We start from the raw sequence: 18,988 nt of genomic DNA, 5'->3' as shown, positions 1-18,988 counted from the left end.
TTTTGTTTCCCTTTTTGCGATTCAATGGCAGGGCGGCAATGCGCTTTCATCTCAACTCATCCGAACGCCCCCCATCCTGCAGATACTTTTGCGGCCATATGGTGGCAGCACCATCATCCTCATCCGCATCTCATCCACATTCAGCTTCCCCATCCTCCAGCATCGTCTTACACTCAATAACAACGCACAGTGCCAGTCATGATGTGCGATATTAAAATTAAGTGTTACATTTGTCAGCGATGATGCGCGTCAAAGAGCAAACGAGATCTGATATACAACCGATTCGAATCCAGAACTGCAGTTGCGAGTGGGTGATACACAATCAAAGCTGAGCGAACGTATTTATGAATCACTTGATCAGCAGATGACGGCACAGCCGATCCCATTTGTAGAAATTATGATCGCAAAGCTCAGTCCATTCAGAACGTTATGTTATGAAACCTTATTAAATCCAAACGATTTTCTATGTTACACTTTCTGAAATCAAAATTAAAGCTTGTCAAAAATTAAATTGTAGTGCATTACAATTATAATGGTTATTTGATTTGCAGCTGCACTATTCAAGTCCATTGTCTTGGCCCCCTTTAAATGAAAAAATAATTACAAATTTCAATTGTGGCTAGCTTGGGCCGCTGGTTGTTTCGAATTTATGTTACTTTAATGACTCACGAGTGTTTCTGTGGTACTGGCTTTTATCTGGCTATAAACAATCTCCGACTGCAATGACACTTTAAAAGGGGTCACCCTCCGGGTCAGGGCACTTCAAAGTTTACTTTTTCGTTGACATGTGCGACTCTGGAGCCGGGAGCCCGGCACTTTTTGTTGCCAAGTGAAAGTGTAACTGTAATGCTATCTAACTGTAATTATATACAGTCTGTCGTCCAAGTTTATCTAACGTCGAGCTGCAAGTGTCGCTCAAAGCCCAACTGCCACGCCTCCATCTGTCTGACTATTCTGCTCGGCCCGTTGGGTTGTCTGGCTGTCATAAAATATGAAACTTTGGCCCAAAAATATCTCCCGTCCACGCAGAAATATATGTACGTACGTCTGGGGTAATCCGTACCAAAGTTTGGAGTTTGGGTTCCGGGGACTGGAGCCCAGTTGCCGACATCGAGGGCCGTTCCGAAAAGTTAGCAGTTTTTGTTGCCAGACTTGCTCCGATTTCAGTTAGTTGCGAGGGTGTAACTGGAAGCGCCATTGGCCCAATTACACTAAACGAGTGTTTCGCAGATCCCAGCAGGCAGCAGATCCCACATTCTCCATCCACTTGCCACTTTCCACTTTCCAATCCCAGCGCAATCCCAGCAGGCAATCGCCGGCTGTTTGCCAAGATAAACGACGAAGGATTTGACGAGGATTCCACTCGATTCCACTGCGACTCCGACGCATTGTGTCTCTGTAATTTTGGGCGTTATAATGGCGCTTAATGCACAAAACTCGTTATCAGCAGGAGCGTTGAAAAGTTTCCCGAGAAGCCAACAAATGGAACTCGAGCGCGTTTGATTAAATGCATGTAATTTGGCTTGAAGGACGACCACACGCCATAGCCTCCTTCTGCCAACTTTCAGTTAGATCAGATCCGGATGGAGCTCAATACCCCGAGAGCCATCAATTGCGATTGTCTGTTCTCTGTTTGTCAAATTACGCGGAATGAAACGGCAAACAGAACTCGAGCCAACTCCACTCAAACACTTGGCTAGACAATGACCCCATTCAGTGCCCGAAAGGCCAAAAGGTAAACAATTGTGGGGAAGATTTTTAGCATCATATTGTAAAGTCCACCCTTTTTTTTTGGGGGGGGCCTGCTATTTATGACACCTCTCAGTATGATGTGAGAAATGCAATTTTATTGCTTGTGAAACATGTTAAATTCTGACGAGTATGTGGCAACAACAGAACATCGTGCTGGAGATTCACCAATTTAATGCCGCCGGATTCGGAAGAATTTATATGGCACTGGGCGTGGCACCTACCTCCCTACCTTCCCATATACGAGGCACATTTTTATGTCTTCTGCTGTTCTCTCTGATCTCGGGCCAATGTCGAGGGACGAGAGTCTCTGAATCGGGCATAAAAATCGTCAGCATTTTGAATTTCTCATAAACGTCATGCGTCGAACGACCGACCACTCGTTAGGCTGCCCTAAGAATCTCGCCTATATCTCTCATATACAATTGTATGAGTACGGTACGGTATGAGCATATATATTTTATGGAAATTGTTAATGCTCTACGGGTGTTTACGATGCCGACAAGGGGGCGTGGCCGAGCGAAAGACACTTTTTTGGCCACATTTGCTTAGTCAGTTACATTTTTACGATCTGCTGGCCGAGGAAATAAACAAATGGGCGATTTCCACCAGTGACACAGAGCACTTGAATTCGGGGGGGAAAGTTCTTTTGACCAAAGGAATTCTTTCTCCTCTTCGTCCTTCTTACTTTGGCACAACTCTCGGTGCCTTTGTTCATGACCGGCATAACGTAAGCCGATTTACCTTTAATCCCTCGTCCAAAGTCAAAGTTAACGATCTGACCCAGTCGTAATTGCACTTGCTTCTACTTTCACTTCTCGGACGGGCAGTCTTTTGTAAAGAATGGAAATGGACCCTGTGGTCCTGGTCCACTTTCTTAGTCATAAATTCGCCATGAACATAAGTTATAGTTTTTTGAGTCCGGGTAGAAGCTGAATGCGCCGTTTAAATTGGTTTGCCTTTTGCGTTTTGTTTCAGCCTGCTGCTGCATATTGCACACATTTTATGCATGCTGCAGTTGGCCATTTCAGTTTTGACTGGCTCCGTTCAAGGACAATTTAATTATTCAGCCTTATTTTCGCAGACTTTTTGCACACAGCTTGCACTTCCGCTTCCGTTTCCGCCGCTGCACTTCCGGCCAGCCATTGTTGTCCTTGTCTTTGGCACACAGAGCTCTGCACTAGAAAAGTTTTTCCATTTCCTCGCTCGCTCACTCGCTTTCCCCGTCTTCATAACAAGCTGCTGGGAAAAGCTTGCCGCAAACTTCGCTGGCGCTCTAATGGAACTTTAAGCTAGATTAATTTTTTAATTAGTTCTTTTGTTGCTGCACTCTGAAGTGCCGCCCTGCCAGCGGCAACTACTCGGCAGCAACATCCCAGTGCTCTATGTATAGCATCCGCCACCCGCGCCCCCCCAAGGATAGTGCCCCGTATCGCCTCCAAATGGAAATGGCAGTGGCAGGCATCGCATGCAAAACTAATTTGTGCCTTATTTATATGTGAACTTGCGCAGGCACAGCTGCTTGTTCGAAGGAATCGGCTGGCCGAACCTTAAAGCTCGAAGGTTTATTGAAAAAATCCGTAATTAAATTTCCGTTTCCATGTGTCAAAGTGTGAACAACACAATAATTTGGTTCTTTATTAACTGCCGCTGTTGCAAAGGGGGCGTGGCGAAGGCGGTGGCAGCAACAGCAGCAGCAGCTGCAGCACGAAATCCTTAATAAAGTTAAGCAACGCGGATGCGAGGAGGCCTGTGTGTGCTGTAGTGTTGGCTATATCCTGCCACCGGAGGTGTCAATTTAAAGCCAATTTAATTTGGCGGCAGCAGCAACCACAGCAGCAACATAAAGAACGGCCCGAGGAACTTGCGTTTGCCCCAGCGGCAATTTTAAAGCCGCTTGGGATGGGGATGGGAATGGGGAAAAAAAAGGCCAAAAGAAGTCGATGGCAGGGAAATGGAAATTACAATTTTTAACTGGGCCTGCTGCCGCTTCGAATATGCCTCTTTCAATTAAAAGCCATTGGCCAACCGACATTGGCAACGGCAGGAACATGGACTCAGTCTCAGAAAGGGTTTCGTTTCCGAATGGCATTGCGAACGGGCATGGGCATGGGAATGGGAATGGGATGTCCTGCCACATATGTGCCAGCATTGTTGCCGTCGTGTTGCAGCAGTTTGCGAAAATTGCCAGCGAATTCCGACCAAATGTGACAACAATGACGGCAGCAACATCATCCACAACTGCAGCAGCAGCAGCATTTGCGACCTAATTTGCAGCTGCAGATGGTCAACAGATTGAAAAACGATCCAAATAGGGATAGAGCTTTCAGTTGTTTCGAACTGGTTAACTTGTACGAGCGAAATATATGATCTGAAATGTGTACTTCTGCAACAGTCACCTTAAATCTGCTGAAAATGAAACTTAGCCCCTCATTTAACTTTGAACTAAGTATCTTAAACTATGTATTCCCATCCTGGCCGAATTGAAAGATGAACAACCAACTGCAGCTACTTATCCGCGGTAACAACTGCAAGACTTTTAACCCCATGCGACTTACTCGCTTGTCATGTAAAACACGAGGCTTGCATTTGGTGCTGCAGTTGCTGCTGTTGCACACGCAAGTGGCGACAGGATTTGTAACTCCTTATCCGAAACCAGGTGCTCCTAGTGCTGTGAACTTTTTTCGGGGTACAAAGCCGAAGACAAACTGGCGTGTATTAAATTTTTGTCAAAGACAAAATGCCTCCACACGGCAGCAGGAATTGGCTTTCTGTTCGCTAACGGTTCGTTGGGCGTCAAAAGCAAAAAGGTGCTGCAACAGGAGACAGGCTTTTGGCCCTAAGCCTGGCCATAATGCAGCCATCCTTAGCCACGATGCCAGCCAAGGTGGCAGGATTTGGAAATGGGTAGGGGGGATAAGGAAGTCCCTGGTGCCTAGTGACACAGTTTCCCGGACGGAGAACAACGCAGTGGATTATATTAAAATTTCTGGACAGTTTTATTTTTATTCGGCCGTTGCAAGCGCTTCCCTCTTGTTTTCTCTTGGATACATTTTAGTTTTTCTCGGTCTTTCGCTGGAATGCTAGTCCTGCTCCTTGGCCATCTTCCCTTTATAAAGATATATATAGATAGTAGTGTGGAGGCGGGTGCGGGTGGTCTGCGGCTAACAAAAGTTGTGCGCAGTCAGTTGACATAAATTTTGTTAGCCTACTTCCTGGCGAAATTGCTTACAGGCAATGCGCAGGCAGTATTATTACTGTTTTTCATGCAAGTCAAAAGAGGGTTAGCTGCCAAGAGCCGGATTAAATGCATAAAATTCGTACATTTCACCTTTTCCGCTCTAAAAAATAACCATTTTCGGGCTTAGTTCAATTAAAGGTTTTCAGATTCAGTTAGAAGCATTGCCCAAACTAACCTTGTCAGTTATTATACAAATTCTATTGACCTGCTCTATACTTCTAACGAAAAATTCGATTACAAATTTGATTTTATTTTAATGAAAGTATTTCCTGGGTAACGTTCCGTCGTAGCTCGAGCCAATCTTACAGCCAATTCAATGGCTGAAAACAAAAGTAAGTTTAATTAAAATATTACGACTACTTTATGCCGAGTACCACCTACAAACGATGGCATGCAACTAAAAAATAAATTTAATTATGCAAAAAGTGCGCTGCACTCGACCAAGGAGGGGGCACACGGAAATTATTTCAATTGTATGCACTTCACAAAAAGAGGGAGAACAAAAAGTTGGCAAAAACAGAGGAAGAAAGACCAGAGCGAATCGAAACGAACATTGCGAGAATACGTTGTGGTGGGGCACGATGCAGGGTCGGTGGGGCAGGGTCGGTGGGGCAGGGTCGGTGGGGCAAAGTCGAGTGGTGCACTTAGGACACAGCCCGTAGAACCACCGCGGACTTTCCGGACAGACGTTCGGGGCCATTTGAATGAGGTGCTGACTGACGGACCGGCATTTCGGCCGGGCTAAAAAGCCCAGCGACACCGACATTGGCAGACCGAAAAGTTTGCTTCAAGCTTGAAGCTCCAAGCCAGGTTGAAGTGGCCAGTCAATGGTTGGGTAAGGCTACCCAACCAAGCTACCTGGATACCTGGCTACCTTCTACCAGCTGAGTGCCTCTTTTCGGAAATTCAAATTTCCGATTCTTGATGATTTTATTTAAATTTGCGTATTCGAGTGTTTGGTGGAGGCTCTTCAAGTGCCGACTTCTGAATGCCGAATGCCGACTGCTGGTTGACTGTTTTGTTTTTTGGCGAAAATTGTTTAAATTGGCTGGAATTTCTGCGTCCAAATTGGTGCTCTCTCTGTTCTCGACTGCAGCCCTGGCTGGCCAGCCAGCCCTTTTGGGCCAATTAACATAGTGGGGCTTAACCATGATTTATTTCGGCGGGATACTTTGCCAGAGGAAGCCCTCATTATCATATCAGTCTTAAGTGCAGGCGGCAGCTGCTGCAGGGGATTTGTGGGAGGTGTAAACATGACAAACATGGCAAAAACTTGCCGAAGGTCACTAGCCAGGCACGCCCCCTTTTTCGGGCAACTGCAGTGGCTAGATAAGCAGGACAGCCACGTGTGGTGGATGTTGAACCACCCATTATGCATCCGCATCAGCATCCTCATCCGCATCCGCAGCTGCACAAGCATTTCGGTGGTAATTTATTAGCCTTTTGGACAGAGCTCCGATGTTAGATAGTCTAGGGTTTCACGATCAAACTGCTCATAATTTGTAGACACACGTTTTGTTTAATCTTTTGTTTTATTCTGTTCGTCAATTTTCGATTTGAGGAAGTCACAAAGTAACCCTCGTTATGAGGTTTCCCTGATCATATCACAATGCGTTTAAGTATGGGAAGTCTTTTGTATGCGTGGGAAGCTTTTATGGCCGTGCCGAAGGGGAATTAGTCAAATTCCCAGCAATCGCATTCCAAATGCCTTATATCTGCGCCGTATGTCTACTTAAGCCGTTTGTCGAGCAGTTATCTGGCCAAAATCTGTGCAATATCACGCATTCCCCATCATCAGCGGCGGCAACACGATGCTGTTGCAACTGCGACTGCAATTGCAATTGCAATGGCAACCAAATACAGTTGGAACTGTGTTACTTGGACACATTGCGGGCTAGTTATGCCACGAAATGCCCAATCAGAGCCACGGCCCACTAACTAACCCACTCATTTGACCGCCAGACACCAGAATCACCGAGCTCCTTCGCCAATTGCCCACACGTTTAATTGCGGAGACCCCCGAACATTTGGCTCAGTGTATCGGTGTATGTGTGTGTGTGCGACATAATATAGCAGCCCAAATTATACCACTTATGGCCAAAACCGCGCGCGAGCCCCTCGTCGGTTTCAACGGTTTCACAGTTAACAAGAACGAACCAAAGCGAAACCAAATGGACAGGCCGCCAAATGAGCGACAGGCAAACGAGTGCAGCTTAACCAGGCCGGATCGTTCTGGCCGGCTTTGTTGCTCTTGGCCTGGCTCTTTTCGGCACTTCTCGTTGTCAGCATAGTTAGCGTTGTGGCTCCCCCGGCGGACGGGGGGAGCAGACGATTGGGGAAGTCCAGATCCAGATCCCCAAGATAAGTTCAGTCGGGCACAGCTGCGCCGAAAATTGTTTGGCATTTTGCGCATGCGTCGCGGCTAACGCGATCTTCGAGCCAACGAGACAGGGCTAACATACAGTGGTTTAAGTGAGGATAATTTAGGGATTTTTGGGGTTTTTATATTACTTAGAAGACCAGAGGACAATGTTAACCTTTTAAAATTTTATTAAAGCATTTAAATAGAAATATGTAGTTACGCCTTGGAATGTTTAAATTGTGTTTAAAAATCCTAAGAATATAATAATCACATTAATTAACAAGATTATTCTTAACTCCCAAGCTATTCCCAATCTGTGACCACCGTGCACCTTCTGCGCCAAATACAAAATTTTTCTTTGCTCTTCCCAAGATCTCAGGAAGAGTTTCAGCACCTCCGATGGCGAAGATGGCGAAGAAGTTGGCGAGGGAAACCAGAACACAAAGTGTTGTTAGGGAATGTGCTGCAGAATTAGCTGAAATAGTTGTTGGTACAAATTTTAGACGTTCTTGGTTGTTTTTTAGTTTCTTATTTTTTGCTCGCTGTTTTTCAGTTCGTGTTGCTGGTTAGTGGGCCTTCTGTCGCTGTGTGCGTGCTGCCAGAAACCGTTAGAAGGCCAACTGCGTTGGCGCTTGTAAGTGTCAATGGGTCTAGACGTCTTTTTGGGACAGAGGTTGCTACAGTTGTTCGCAGACCTAGCCGAAAACAAAAAAGCAGCAACAACAAAGCATAACAGAATAGGCAAATTTTTCATTGCACATAATTTATTTGACTTTAATTACAATTAATTACGGTAATTATGTTGTTTTTAGAGACCAATGCCAACTCAATTATTTGGGCACACACATTCGCGGGTGTGCAAAAAGCTTCAGCTCTTTTTGCTACATGAAAAGTTTGCGGTTGGCAAGTCCTGACTTCCGTTTCCGTTACCGCCTTCCCTCTCCCTCACACGCTCGCTAGCACTATCTCTCTCCCGCACCAGCAGTATCCTTAAGGGCAAAAAACAGCGACGAAAATAACATTTGTGCTCGACGGCAAAACTTTTTCCACGTTGCGGCCAAACTTTTGTGAGTGTGCACAAACTGAGGTACAACAGTCTTCCAAATAATAGTATTCTACAGCCTTAAGTTCTTAAATAAGATTAAAATTTAAATATAATTTTTTTGAGGCTTAAGAACGCTCTTCAAGTGTTTTAGATTAATGCAGAACATACTTTGTAATGTTCTGTGCTCAATCAGTACTATTTTTGTGTACAGTGCTGTCCATCTGAGTGGGCGGAGGACATTGCAGCCATCTAACACCGGGCGTTGCCCAACGAACACTCTCGAGTTTTCCCCTGGTCCAACATTTTCCGGAAAGGGCGAAAAATTGCAACAAAAACTTATGACAGAGTGTGTGGGTGTAGTCAGCAGTATGTGTCTGTTCTTGAGCGTATGCGTGTGTATGTGTGTGTATGTGTGAGTGTGGCAACCGCAATCAAAAGGGATATTTAATTGCGCCTAATTAGCCAATTTATGCTGTTGTGTGCCACAAACAGCAGGCCAGGCTCTAAGCATATTAACTGTCTTCTCCCGTTCTTATGCTAAATGCCACCGCAAGACGGCGCCTGTGGTGCAGTTGTTTAGTGTATAGTGTCTGTTTGTGGTGGGTCGGGGAGGTGCATGGAAAAATTGGTGGTGCAACGCACACAGGTTGCAGTTCCCTTTCAGCGATATTACATGATTTCCCAAATGGCCTTAAAATTGCATGCTGAAAATGTCAATATGACTTCAATAGTCGATGAAAAGATAATGCGGTTGCACGACATGGAACTTTCGACGAGTAACGTAAAGCAAACTTTAAATTTGGCTATATTTTGAAAGCTATTTTACGTAATTATACTTAAATATTTGTAATATCTATTTGGTGTGGAAGCAAGACTTCTTTTCTCCTTTTTCAGACCTCAATGCCAGTAGTTTACCTCTAGGCCAAACCCAATTCCATTAGGAACTCCCTGCCAAGGTCCTTGGGCTCAGTAAACAGGCCGCGACTTATTTATTGAGTGGCTTTTCTTCAGGATGCATTGAATATTTCGCAATTTTTTTGTATCGCCGGCAATTGATTTGCTTTCGCCCACCGCCGACAGTTGCGCGTCAGCGGAGCTGAAAATGGGCTTAAATTGGGAATGGGTGTTGGGTTATGGGTAATGGGGACTGGGGCAAGGACGTCGCTGGTGGCTCATCCATCCGCCGGTGACCCAGTTCGTGGCTGTCTCCAAAGTCAAACACTGTGAATGGCTGTCACGGGCGGCAACAGAACCAAGCCCAGAACCCAGAGCCCAGAGCCCGCCAACAACAATGGATGAGGCAACAATGCCTAAACGAACACAATAATGACAGGCATTTTGGGGCGGTGGCAAGTCTAGGTTTTAGCATAAATCGATAGAGCCACTCGCTAGTTGTTTACTTGCTGCGCTTTAAGGACACGCCGAGGACGCGCTTTCCCTAATGCGTTTAATTTTTCTCCTGCAACAATTTGCCAGCTCCTCTGCTCCTTGAGCGCACAGCACGTCTTTGGAGCATTTTTTGCTGGGCATTAAATTTTATTTCGCGCTCCGGCATTTGCATAGGAAAATCATTAATTTTCCACGAGGGAGCCGGATTGTTAGACAAATTCTTGCGGCTGTTGAACCATAAATATTAAATTCATTGAGAGTTCATGTCGTGTAGAAGGTGAGTGATACATTTAAGCTGAGCTCGGCAAATTCGCTTATCATTGCTTTTCTTTCTTTCTGGTTAGGCTTTCTTATTCTTTCGGCTTGTCATTGCCCGTTGGCCATTTCCTAGACGGGGACATATGGACACTTCAAGCTGTCAGTCGGCGCATTGTAATCGGCGTCTGACCCGCATTAATTATACCTCTACTGACATGCGATATTCACACTCCGCTTCCCCGTGCGTTGCAGGGCACTCAAGATGTACACTTGGAAAAATATTTAACACAAAGCCATTTCACTCAATTTGCATGGCCAACAAAGATTTACTCATAGGCAAAATTGGGGAAAATATACCAAGAGAACTGCTTCTATCCATTCTGCCAAAATAAGCTGATTTGATTCAGATTAATATAAGAAACTACAAATTCTCTTCTTTTTCTCTCAGTGACGAGATGATGGCTCCAAATGGAGTTCCATCTTCGACTTGTTAATCGATATTGCCATAAGTGTTTGTAGCTGGCTGCCAACTCTTTTCGTTGGCCTGAAATTAAGCCGTGTCCAGACCATTGACCACTCACCATTCCTTTTCCATTTACTTGGGCCTTACTCATTTCAATTGCTGTTTACTTGGCTGTGAAAATCGAAAGTCGCTTCACACCTTCGGTTGGGAAATGCAGGGGACCGATTTTTTTTTTTTTTGGGCTGCGTATCTGCTATGTGGGTTAAGATCAAAAACCAAACACTCCAGACATTGCTCCAAAGTATCTATTGCCTTGTGGCATCTCCTCCATCGACGACGCCAAGCTGTTTGTTCTCTAATGGACGGCGCTTCACTTTCTATTGTCTGAGGCAAAGAGCATTTGACACACATCTTTCCGCTTTCATTCTGCTGGAAGTCAGACTATGTGAACTACAAAGAAGTATGAGTGCTATTCTGAAGAAAGTACGGTCTGGGCATCGTCACAATGAAGTTGAATAAGTTCATTGCAAATGAAAAATGTCTTGGGAACGAGAATTTAATAGCGCATTCAGCTAATAATTAAATTTAAAAGGAGGGGAAAAAGTAGAGCTAACTGCAGAAGAAATGAAAAACTAAATAGTAGTCCGTTGATTATTTTAAAGAGGCAAGCCAATCACTTTATCAATGACTCTTAACTTATGGTTAACAACCTTGCTTAACACAGAAAATTCTCTAGCCTTATGGCTTTCAGTGTCAATTTTAAGTAGAACTGCAAAATCGTACGTTTATTGAATAACATTTAATTCGTGCAGCACCAGAACCCAATCAAACTTTCGGTGTCTGCCAGTTTATTGGGAAGTGGCTTATTAATTTTCAATCAGAGTGCAGCAAACTCTCATCCACTCTCTATTCAAGAATTTCAGACAAATCAGATTCACATTAAACGACTTACCGATTCGATTTCGTTGTGGCCCCCCTTTCATCCTTCCCCCTTTCCAGAGCGATTTCTGCCGCTAATCTCAGCTCAAATGCAATGCAAAACTGATAAACGCTGCTGGGGAAAATGCAGGTGGGCAGGTGGGGGCGGTTGGGGAAAATTCCCCAGCATTGGGAAAAACAAAAAGGAAAACAGGTAAAAATGTGCTTCCTGCTGCTGCTGTTGCTGCTCAGGTTGCTGCCACTAGGGCACCTGAAACTCGAACGAACGTTCAACTCTAGCATTTGCCAAGCAATTTTCCAGCATTTTCCGCTGACTACTAAAGTCATTATATTGGCAGGCGAACGTCGGCACAGAGCGAGCTGCCATCTACACATCTATTCCCATCTATACCTATATATCTATATCTATATCTATCGGGAAAGTCGAGAAAGAAAGGAGACGGACTGCTTGCTTTCTGGGCACTACGTTTTGTCGTTCAGTAGGTAAGTAATCTCATTATAATAATGGGAACAATTGATTTCTGCCAGCCATCCAGCCAGCCAGCCAGCTTCTTGGGGCATGCGAAGCTCTTGCCATGACAGGTCCTGCTCCTGCCCCTGTTCCTTCCCCTTCCCCTGCCCCTCCTCCCAGTCAAAATGTTGGGGAAGGCGCATCCTGCAGCCCCACCACTCAATCATTGCAACCACATCGCGCGGAGTGAAGTGGATGGCTGTCTTCGGCGTGCCTTCGATGATTCTTTAGTGTTGCCGCTGATGAAATTATAATCAGGGGAATATATAATTCCTTTCACCTGGCTGGCTTGGCAGACGGACGGCCAAACAAAAACAAGGGCGCTGAAAGAGGCGCCCACTTGGCTATTGTCTAGCCAAATTTCAGCTTTTCTTTTTAGCAGAAAGTTCGCACAAATGCTTGAGATTAAATAAATAATGCTTACGAATGTTTCCTCTTCATATAAATATACGTACATATATGATTCCTACTTGTAGAGGAAACATTTAGTTTCTGTTTAAGAGCTTGGCTTGGTTTGCTCATACCTCGACTTTGTTCACCTATAGTTTGGCATCATTTCTCATCATTGGGACTGCCTGGCTGCCTGGCAACTCCTGTGGGTCCTTCAAGTTTCGTTGATATGATAATTTGCTTTTGTTTCGCCTCCACCCACGACGAGAGAAGTAAAAGTTTTCGCCAGCGGCTTTGATGTCGGTTCAATCTTGCTCCATCTTGTTTGGCAATTTCCATGCTCAAAAATGCCATTCAAATGCAAACCCCAAATCGACCGCATAATGTGCCACAATTAAATTACAATAAATCATACTCAAAGGCAACTCTGGCAACTCTTGAGCGTAATTAATCATTTCTCGCAGTTGTGTGTATTGTGTGTTCGTCTTTCCAGTAATTCACTGTATTCTTGCCACGCCCTTTCCCATTTGGGGTTTTCTTTCTATCTCTGTGCTTTTTTTCTTTTTGTGTGGTTGTTTGGCCCACAGTAGTTCGATGCTAATTAATACTTCATTTACCATTAACATTCGCTTGTGCTCTTTGAACCAGAACCCAAATTCTCTTTGGCTTGATGATTTGATTTTTATTACAACTGCTGAGAAAGGTACTTTACCGAGGGGAAAGCTTGAGTAAGGAAATCGAGCAACGGAATGTGATTGATGCAATACTTTTAGATGTTACAAAAATGTACAAAAAACAAATACAAGATGTTATGCACTTGTATTATAGCCTTAATTAGTATGTAAACACTTAATTCATTAACGAATTTTCCGGCGTTTAATGGGGTTCACAAACATCATAAATTTTAAAGTAGCAATAGAACACAACGCAGTTTGCCCCGTTTTGTTTGTCTTTTGTCTGATCGAAAATGTCTTAAAAGTTGCTATCGGGGTAACCCCCGGAACTTATCAACCCCCCGACTTTTAACTCGATTCTGGGTATAGCATCATTGTTTCTTCAAGTTCCATTTGTTTGTGTTTGCCCGTTTGTTTGCGTACTCCCCTCGATTTTTACAATACCAAAGGAGCGAAATAAAACGACTATTCTGCTGGCAGTGGAATTCGGATCAACAGCCGCCGCCTCATTAAAATTTTATATTTCAATCAAAGTTCGCTGCTTGAAGTGTTTTGCCAGACGGGCGGGTAAGTTGCCAATTGTAGTTGTTTCGCGGGCTCAAAGGGTAGCAGATTGGGCAAACAAACTCCCGACCCTTCGCCTCCGGCCAGTTGCGTCTTGTTTTCCCAAATTTGGTTGGCCATCGCAGGAGCCGTAGAAAGTTGCACAGTGGTGGTGTAATCCGATCTATCATAACTACACACAAGTTGGCTAATTATGCAACAAAAACTGTGGAGGAGACAACGGCACACGTGTCCCGAGTTTTCCGAGACATCCGCTTTTCCAACACCACCCGAATATCCCAGTTACCAACTCACGCTGAGTTAGAAAATTTGTTACGCTCGCAGCGTAAGTAGTTTATAATTAAGAAGTAACTGAATTAGCGTTGATAATGTCTATTATATAAAGGCAAGACTCACAAGCCAGTGGTAATCTGAGGCTCCGCATTCTCATCCGCTTTTCCTGCCCTTCAACGACTGACATTTCGTGCACAATTTCCCATTTAAGCCCTTTTAATTTTCCTGAATTATGATAAAGACGCAATCGAGTCCCCATAGCGATTTTAATGGCGAAAAGGCTTACTACCAATTTGGTATATTGTGTTGCATGTGTTCTACGGAAAAGGAACATGAAATCGAGCTAAATTCCCAACTTTTCATGCTTAACCCTTTTTTTGCAGGAGTAAACAAAAAACCTAATTTAATTTAATACACAGACTTCAATTGTTTGTTTATACGCCGTGTAAGCCAAAGTAAAATCAACGTTAATGCGCTACAAATTAAAGGTTGTGTGTAAAGGCATGTGGAATACATAAGGATATTTCCTGTTTAAAGGAATGCAATAACCTGTGCTTTAACATCGGATCGAAACGCAAGGTAAGTAAACAGCTAGCCACTCCGGAATTCCCGATGGGTTTAAAAATTAATACTCGGTCACGTGCCGTTGATTAATGAAATATACGAGCAGAAGCGGTAAAAATGCTGCAAAAGATGAAAGGTAAATAAATGAAAATCCAAATGCGATGAGCGAAAACCCGAGCAAACACTTTCCCAGCAGCAGCGAAATCAAGGCTCCCAGGACAAACACTTTAAGAAACGCTTATGACACGCATACGCCGTGTGGCGCGAATTGAAAAGAAACTTGCGCATACAAATTGACAAATATTTGGAAAGGATTGCGAGCGGAGTGGAAAAGTGGGAAAAGCGGGAAAAGCGTGCAGAGGTGCACGAGCGGGGAAGGACGAGGAAAATGGCGGCGAGGCGGCAGCGACAATGACATTAAATGAGCCAGTGTATGGAGTGCGCGTAGCAAAAGTCAAACAAGAGATAAAAGCAAGGATTAGTACGTTAAAACGCAGACGACGACGACAAGGACGAGGGCGAGAGCGAATGAGTGGGATGAAAGGGGAGGTCCTACCAACAGGATCTGGGGATGAGTCCTGCAACGTTAAGTAGACAGATGAACGTAAAACACGCTCGTGGCTGCGGTAATGTCTACGACACAGCCACCCACTAAAACCGCCCAGCCAGCCATCTTAGTGTGCGTGCGTCTTATCGTTAAGGCTCTAGTCCCCGCATGTATGTGTGTGTGTGTGCGCCAGGATACCCGGAAAGCAACAAAAAAATGAAGGGGAAAGGAAAGGAAAACTCCTTGAAAAAGCATGTTGAAAGTAAATTGAAGCAGGAATTTCTGCAAGTGAACAAAGAGCGGGGTGGGCGCGGTCACAAAAAGTTGCCAAGGAGCAGAACTTTGCCAACTGCTTACAAGTTAAAGGAACTTCCCACACAACTATTTGGGGCAGCTTTAAGCAGTAGAACGGGGAGCCGTACCAACTTTTATACAATACCAATGATGGGGTTTTGCAAAACTGTACTAGCTGCCCTCGTTACCTGCTCACTTATTCATTTGACTGGGTAAATTTGTCTTCAGCAATTTGATGGCTTAATGAATGTCCGCCCCAGCAAATGGCTCAATCCAGAATGGCAACCAAAAAGCCAACCACTTCCACCCTCCCCTCCCCCATGCTTTGTCTTTGAAAACCTGGCCATAATCCCCGCCCGGCTGACAGTGACTGACTGAATGAATGAACGAATGACTGAATGAGCGACTGACTGACTGGCTGACTGACTTGCAGGCTGCTCATCCGCTCCGTTGCTGATAAATTAACTTCATAATCGGCACAGTTATAAGCGCTGATGTTCGGCATTACTCTTCCATATTTTTGGGGTGCCCACCTGCCCTTGGAAGCCGCCGAAAACAAAGCTTTATTCCGGGTCAGAATCGGGGGTGGCGAACTGTACGTGACGTTAATGGCAACCAAACAGGCAACAGGGCTAACTTTCTACCTTTCGCCCAGGGGATGCCGGCCAACTTTGCGTTGCGAAAAATTGCTCTCAAAATATAATTGAATGTGTTTAATTTCGCTTTTAATTTTTTGGCATTGTGTTTGTCTTTGTGTTGTGACCTCCCCTTATATAATGGGGCGCGTAATGAGCTCTTGGCCAAAACGTAACGCGGAAATGGGCACTTGGGTTAAATGAGACAGCAGCGAGATCCTTTGTCAACGCTTTAGAAGACTTTTGCAGGATAACCCGGAAGTCAAATTAGGTATTTTGAGTGGGGGATTCACCACGCAAATCATAAACGAAGCTTATTGTTTTTAGCTTTGGAAAACGTAGCTTTGGCAAAGAGATATGAATTAAGGAATAAATAATAGATCGTATTTAAGATAGTTTTGGTAAACGTCATATAAGAAGGCATTAAAATTATATCCCACAAATATTTAGATGCTTAAAATAAATTGAATAACCTTGATAGTGTTTTCCTGTCAATAATCAAAGTAGAGGATTTTTCCGTCGCAGACGAAACGTGAGACTGTTCAAATGATAAACCCCAAGAATCCAGTTATGGCAAACGCGAACGATTAAAATCTTGAATGTCAAGCGGAAAATTGTTGAGCGAAACGATGGTGATGGAGATGAACATGGAGATGATGATGGTGACGTCGTTGATGTTGATGGCGCAGAGACAAAGATAGCAAACAAATAAAAACGCATCTGATGCCAGGGAACAAGAATCACTAGACAAACTGAAATCCGAAACACACGGCAAAAAGAGAAAAACCGCGGCAAAGCAACCGAAAATCAAAGTACCTTGGCTGCAACCTGCAATTATGCGACAGCAACCAGGACAACTGCCTGCCTTTTCCGATTTCAAGTAAAAGGGAAATGCGAAATGGGAAATGGAAGAGTGGAAAGTGGAAAGTGGAAAGGGTGCTCCGTGAAATCCGAGGCGATATCAAAAAGCAGCGAGCATCGTTTTAGGGGCTGACTCCTATGCAAAGGAAGTGCCTGGAAGTGGGATGGAGTGGTCCTGGTAATGTCCCAGCTCTACCGCAATATGGTACACAGATACAGGAATAATCGCACGAATAACTCTCGACGAGCGACACTCAAATGGAGGGGGTAGAGGAACCCCATCGAACAGAGGAAAAACCCAAAGAATCCTTTTTGCCATCCCGACCAACTCTACGGTTTCAATTATCAAAAGCCGGGCGACGACGGTGACAAAGCGAAAAGGTCGCCTTTGTTTGTTGTTCGGCGTGTATACTCGTATATATACCGAAATAAAGGCGATTAGCATTTCTAAGCCCTAGATTACCTGAAGTAGTTTATACAGCCCCGTCTTCGATAACAAGATTGCCCGGCTTTGTTTGCTTGTTTGTGACGATTTTGCCAGCGGTTCTCAGGCGCCTGCAACCCTCTGAAAGATTTCATGTCATCTAACGCCTCACTGCACTTCCCTCGCAGGCATCCGAAATTCATGCCTCAGTTGCCTTTTATGCGGTACCGCAAATTCCCAAGCTCGATTGATCCGAACTCGAGGCAAATCGTCTGGCCGGCCAAGGAATGAGCAGTTATCCTTCAGCAAGGACCTCCTTTTACATAACTCCGCGCAGTTCAGTGCGTTCTTTCAATGCGTTCATATGTGGATATGTGAAGTGGCCGAGGGAATCTCATTGCTTATGCGATGATTTATTCAGAGGAGTCCATAATTGCATTTCGTTTAATATACTGCTCCGCTTCTGTTGGTTAATGGCAATCGTGGTTGATTAGCGCACTTTATTGGAAAATCAAAATTGTTCAAGCGCCCTTCGTACATCTGTCAACAGCTTGATTGTTCGTTTTCTTAGATGATACCCTAAATTTCTCAAAGGAAAAAAATAGATAAAGAAATGAAATGGGACAAGAAATAATTATTTGGAACCTTAGTCCAACGATTCGCATTTGTTTCATTTTAGTTAGTTGCGTTTTTAACTCAGTTCAAAATAAATAAAGCAATCTGCAAGTTAGTGGCAGGAAGTTACTTAAAACTCTTCTTTGAAGTTGTCCCTTATCATTGCCAAATCAAGTACACTGGCCGACATGAGTGATAGTCCCACCTCGAATTAGACCCTGCCACAAAAGAGCCGCTCGGGTTTAAGAAGTTGCCAAAATGCAGGCATAATTCTGGCGGTAATTTCACACGTCCACTCTACCTGTGAATTCTCCTGGGCCAACTTCAAACTTCGTAAGCCAACTGGTGGCCACGTCCTAATTTACACGACACCCCCTCCCGCAGATCTTCCAATTCACACATCCGACAAGGAGGCTTTATTCGCAGGAAAAAATTAACGCAGACACAAATTATATCTGGCGCTGATTAATCACTTAACAAGCCTTGTACTCCGTGGATATTACCCACACACACTCTCGCATTCGCACTCGATCCGGCCCACGTTCGTCCTGACCTCCGGACCTCCAGACCGCCAAACTGGCAAACCGGCAAACCGCCAGAAAACCGAGGGAGTGGGGAGTTAAATAAAATGCCACGTCAATTTCATGCAAAGGTGCGCAGTCGTAAATTTAACTGGACGCGTAAATCCTGTGCGCAAATGTTTCAAGTTCGCGCCGACGACGCGATCGCCAATTCAGATCACACTGCACATAATTTTCAGTCGATCAAGTAGGTGTGATATTATAATATTAAAAATTGTCAGTCATCGAATTTAATGTATACAAACTAAAAATATTTTTTGCCATCAACATTACAACATTTTGTAACTGCATAGAATAGGAAATTATACACAAAAATACTCAGTTATAATTTATTTCATTTTGATTGTATTTGATGGGAATATAAATTTATAGGATTTAATAAAATTTCCCAAAGTGCAGCTTGCTTCAGCTGAGCTCGGCTCATTTTCAGCCGATCCAGTCCAGACCATTGCTGTCCAATTGTATTTATTTAGGGCCCGCTCAACTGACTTTTGCCAGGCATTCTGGCTTGTCAGCTCCGCTGGCCGCGCTAAAATTTAAAGACTAATGAGCACAATTATGCATTATTGCAGCTCGTTGCATCGAAAATGAACTTTAACAAGCCTCGGC

General features: G+C 44.3%; 1 long non-coding RNA gene across 1 annotated transcript; it reads left to right on the top strand.

The window, feature by feature from the left end:
* The first annotated feature begins 13,256 nt into the window (after positions 1-13,256).
* LOC120321133 lies at positions 13,257-17,885 on the top strand. The gene is made up of 3 exons (XR_005560704.2): positions 13,257-13,910; positions 13,971-14,558; positions 14,619-17,885. It is a non-coding gene; the product is annotated as an uncharacterized LOC120321133 (long non-coding RNA).
* Positions 17,886-18,988: the final 1,103 nt, after the last annotated feature.

Source organism: Drosophila yakuba, chromosome 2R (assembly GCF_016746365.2).
Source record: "Drosophila yakuba strain Tai18E2 chromosome 2R, Prin_Dyak_Tai18E2_2.1, whole genome shotgun sequence".
Taxonomy (NCBI): Eukaryota; Metazoa; Arthropoda; class Insecta; order Diptera; family Drosophilidae; genus Drosophila; species Drosophila yakuba.
This window is presented reverse-complemented; position numbering and strand designations above follow the sequence as displayed.